Below are 4,947 nucleotides of genomic sequence, written 5' to 3' on the forward strand. Positions count from 1 at the left end.
TAATAACATATACACCTTACTGGTATGGTTGTATTATTGCAAATCAATGTGTTTATACACTGAGTGTACAAAATATTAGGAACACCTGCTCTTTCCATGACATAGACTGACCAGGTAAATCCAGGTGAAATATTTGATCCCTTGTTAATGTCACATGTTAAATTCACTTCAATTATTGTCGATGAAAGGGAGGAGACAGGTTAAAGAAGGACTTTTAAGCCTTGAGACAATTGTGCCATTCAGAGAGTGAATGGTGCATTTGAACGGGGTATGGTAGTAGGTGCCAGGAGCACCGGTTTTAGTGTGTCAAGAACTGCAAAGATGCTGGGTTTTTCACGCTCAACAGTATCCCGTGTGTATGAAGAAGGGTCCACCACCCAAAGGACATTCAGCCAACTTGACACAACTGTGGGAAGCATTGGCGTCAAGGTGGGCCAGCATCCCTGTGGAACACTTTCGACACCTTGTGGAGTCCATGCCCCGACGAATTCAGGCTGTTCTGAGGGCAAAAGGGGTGAAACTCAATATTAGGAAGGTGTTCCTAATGTTTTGTGACCTCAGTGTATATGAAAATGTACTTTATTGATTTGCTAATTGACATGAGTGAAACACAGATTCCAGTGAAATTTAAAGATGGGGAAAACACAGAGTGTCCTTGAGAAGAAAGGATACACTACTCAGAAGGAGGTAGAGAATGGTGTCATAGCTACTGACAAACATGGTGACCAGTTCGTCATTAAAGAGATCAAATTGTATGAGGTAAGTGAGAACTATTTGTTATTTCTGAATTGATTACATCTTAGAGTTTTTGGAATGATCACAGAGGGATAGTATACATAATTGGTTTTCAATTATAGGCAACTCTGCAGATGCAACAATAATGACTGATAATGACATGTATTCATAAAGATAAACTAAATAATTAACATGCCTATATCTTTCAATAAGTCACATATCATTTGTTTTGACAGACATCTGTCCTGAACTCAAGTGCTGGAGAAATTGTCTCAGAGGTTGAATGCCTCAGACAGATTATTCACCCCCACATTGTAAGCTACAAAAACTCATTTCTAGGTAACTACATCATTAACTTTGTCGTTATATWTGTCGTTTTATGTATTTCATTTGTTTCAGAGACAATGTATTGGAATTACAAGGTAATACAGTATCAGCTAAATCAACAAATTAACTACTACAGTATTAATATGTTTRACGATTAGTATTCTCAAGTAGTGTTCACACACAAACTACTAATACATTTTCACAGAGGATAACTGCTACTATATAGTGACAGACCATTGTGCAAAGGGAAATCTCTCTCAGAAGATACAAGAGCAGATGACTAACCCTACAGAAGAGTACTCTGAGAAGGTAACTGAAGTAATGACTAGAAGAATCCACATCACAACTGTTTTTATTTTAGACTAAATATACATTACTTTGATACCTTCACAGATTATGGACTGGTTTGTCAAGATCGGCATGGCCCTGAAGCATGTACATGACCAGGGCCTTCTTCACAGAGAACTGAGACCCCAGGTACTGCTAACAGAACATATTGTAAAGACTATTAGTTTATAGATAGCCTGMAAATAAACTTAAAGAAAAAGGAGGGTTGATAAAATGTAAGGTTTTATGTAAAGCCCTGTTTAAATAATCAACTGCATGTTATGATTTGTGGGGGATTGTTGACTTCACAGCGAGACAAATAGAGATTATTACACCAATGTATGTTATGATTCATATCAGTGGCTCCCACCCCACGTCATGCCTCGTCCGGCTCCCCACCCCACATCATTCCTCGTCCAGCATGTCGGGCTCAGACCCTCGTCAAGTCTTCGCCGGCTCGTCGGGCTCCCATGTCTCACCCCATGATAAATAAAAAAATATACAAGTTTCATTTAAGGACCAAAACATTTACAGTGTTGCCATATTATTGCAAAAAGTTGGAAGAATTTTTGATGACCGATTCCATGGCACATGGCTACGAACTGATACACAAAACAATCTGGATTCAAAACTTAGAGCTTTTCAATTTAAAATTATTACACAAAAATTCTTGCAAACCAATAGAATGTTATATATATGGGATACAACCATCCCATCTCTGCCAGATTTTGCTCAAAAGAGACCCGAAACATTAGATCATTTGTTTTGGTACTGTCCATAATATGTAGCTTGTTTTTTGGTTGCAGGTTCAGGAATGGCTGAAGAATTGCAACATTTACCTGGAGCTCTGAGAAATAGCACCGCTAGGTGATTTAAAAAGTCATAGTCAATCATCAATAATATAAATTGCCTTTCATTTTCAATAGTAGAATCTATGAGAATAGAAAGGTTTCAGCACTTTTGTGAAACATCACAGCGCAGTTGAAAAATATATGGCAAATAGAAATCAAAAACTGATGGTGTTCAGAATAGATGGGAGGGTTGAGTGGAGCTGAAGATGGGACTAAAAACAAACAGAAGATAACTACCGTAAAATATACTGTGTCCTTAAATGTTATAAAGTATGTAAAAGCTGGAAGTAAAGCCTAAAGTGTTGTTGTCCGTTAGTTTTACTCCAATAAGGGGAGGATGGTAGGTTAGAGAAAAATAATAAAGAATATACATTTAAAAAATTTTATTTGTATATTTTATATTTTTACTACAAAAATATTTGGAGGATTGGAAATTATGCAGACAATTACGTGTTGATGGAACAGAATCTGCCTGCAATTATTAAAGGTGAATCTACCCATTACCCCCCCCCAATTTTTTTTTTAAATAATAATAAACACACAGTACGTACAGAGACAATAAAAGCAGGAAAAACTAAATTTGACAACAGTAAACAGCTCTTGTTTCATCATTTGAACTCTACTTCAGCCTAAAGGCATACAATAGGATTTCCTGTAAATCACATGAACTGAATGCTTTGGTTTAGTCCAAACGTCCCTATAGTCTCTCCCAGCTGACACACCGGTGATAGTTAATCCATTATTGCTTGACATGTAATGCGGATATGGGTGGTTTTTTGATCAAACCACATAAGTAGAGGAGTCCTGCATATAAGATGACCTTCCTATTCAAATCATAGGTAAATAGAACAGCAGCACAACCAGAAGACAAGACAATATTCAAATCTTTAGGTAAGGGAATCCAGCAGCACAACATTCAACAGACACAGCAAAGGCTAAAACCATGTGTTAATAAACAATATACAAAATAAATCATTAACATGCCTATATCTTTCAATAAGTCACATAATTTGACTCGAACTCCAGTGCTGGAGATATTGTCTCAGAGGTTGAAACCCTCAGACAGATTAGTCATCCCCACATTGTAAACTACAAAAACTCATTTCTAGGTAACTACATTTTACTTTGTATTTTTATTTGTCTCTATATGTGTTTTCATTTGTTTCAGACACAGTGTATTGGAATTACAAGGTAATACAGTATCAGCAACTTCAACAAATGAACTACTACAGTGTTTATTTGTTTCACAAATAGTATTCTCAAGTAGTATTCACAAACAAAATAGTAATACATTTTCACAGAGGATAACTGTTACTGTATAGTGACAGACCATTGTGCGAAGGGAAATCTCTCTCAGAATATACAAGGGCAGAGGACAAAGTCTACAGAAGAGTACTCTGAGAAGTAATACCTAGAAAATACCACACCACAACTGTTTTAATTTTAGGCAAAGCKTACTTTACTTTGATACCTTCACAGATAATGGACTGTTTTGTCTAGATCTGCATGTGTCACTCCTGCTCCCGCTCCCCATCTCTGGCACTCGAGGGCGCCAGGCTGCCTYTCATTACYTGCATCAGGCCTCATTGGACTCACCTGGACTCCTTCACGTTTTGATTGCCTTCGCTATATCTGTCTGTTCCTCTGTTTCATTCCTGTGTCAGCATTAAGGTCATTGTTTTTTCAGGYGTTTTCCAGACGCTTTCCTGTCCTGTTTCATGTCATCTTATGAATTAAATGTTCACTCCCTGTACTTGCTTCTCGTCTCCAAGCGTCTGTCCTTAAAGAATGCTGACACCACAATTTGTGTTACGCGAGGCGGAGCAGGTGAGCCCAAATGCAGTCTCAGGAAACAAGGGTAGGTAACCAATGTATTTATTGAAAAGCGGGAGAGGAGACGGGGTGCAGTCCAGGGAAATCTCGGGCAGATAGTGGGGTATCCGGACTGAGGCTGAGGCTGGGGGCAAGGAGATTAGGAACCGGGTAAGCAGGTCTGGAGCGGAATCCAATGAAACAGTAGAGCGGGGATCCAGGGAAAGGATGCAGGACTTAGGAGACAACAGACTGGAGACAGGTACCAGAGTCAGAGCAGACGGGACTGTAGCGGAAGAGAAAAGGCTAGGGAAAACAGGCACAACAGGATAACAAAATGTATGCAGGAACAAACAGCAGACTGACTAAGTAGAGGCTACGATCTGGCAGAGTGGAAATGGCAGGGCTGAGTATTATGGAACAGATTGCAGCTGGTAGGAATCTGCTCTGATTCCAGCACACCTGTCTCCAATCACACAATCGCATACACAGAGAGAGAGAGAGAGAGAGAGAGGGAGAGAGCACTGGGTGAGTGGTGGCAGGTTTAGGGAGGTCCAGGAAGAGAGGTGGAGGGCGTGGCAGGAGCAGATGCAGCAATTTGAAGCATCAGGTAATTTTAGTTTTGTTTTGTTGGTGACATCGGGTCCGGGTGCCGCCGCCGATGGAACCGGGGGTGCCTCAGCTGGCTCTTGGGGCCTCCATGCCTTAACTGGCTCAAGAGGTTTCCTTGCCTCGGTTGGCTAGGCAGGCTCCCACCCCGCGTCACGCCGCAGCCGGCTCGTCAGGCTCCCACGCCTCGTCTGGCTCGTTGGGCTTTCAAGCCTCGGCTGGCTTGTCGGGCTCCCACACCTCAGCCGGTTCGTCGCGCGACGATGGCATGACGTGGGTGGGAGCC

General features: G+C 40.8%; 2 long non-coding RNA genes across 3 annotated transcripts in view; both read left to right on the plus strand.

The window, feature by feature from the left end:
• Positions 1 to 1,698, plus strand: part of LOC112070013 (uncharacterized) — a 4,330-nt gene extending 2,632 nt beyond the window's left edge. For both annotated transcript variants that reach the window (XR_011475505.1, XR_011475506.1), the window contains exons 2-5: positions 615 to 759; positions 972 to 1,074; positions 1,268 to 1,371; positions 1,456 to 1,698. This is a non-coding gene — a long non-coding RNA (uncharacterized lncRNA). The remainder of the gene's footprint in view (positions 1 to 614; positions 760 to 971; positions 1,075 to 1,267; positions 1,372 to 1,455) is intronic.
• The window catches only part of LOC139024218 (uncharacterized), a 22,632-nt gene extending 18,634 nt beyond the window's left edge, over positions 1 to 3,998 (plus strand). Inside the window, exon 2 of the long non-coding RNA XR_011475507.1 lies at positions 3,741 to 3,998. This is a non-coding gene — a long non-coding RNA (uncharacterized lncRNA). The remainder of the gene's footprint in view (positions 1 to 3,740) is intronic.
• Positions 3,999 to 4,947: the final 949 nt, after the last annotated feature.

Source organism: Salvelinus sp. IW2-2015, unplaced genomic scaffold (genome assembly GCF_002910315.2).
Source record: "Salvelinus sp. IW2-2015 unplaced genomic scaffold, ASM291031v2 Un_scaffold1199, whole genome shotgun sequence".
Classification (NCBI taxonomy): Eukaryota; Metazoa; Chordata; class Actinopteri; order Salmoniformes; family Salmonidae; genus Salvelinus; species Salvelinus sp. IW2-2015.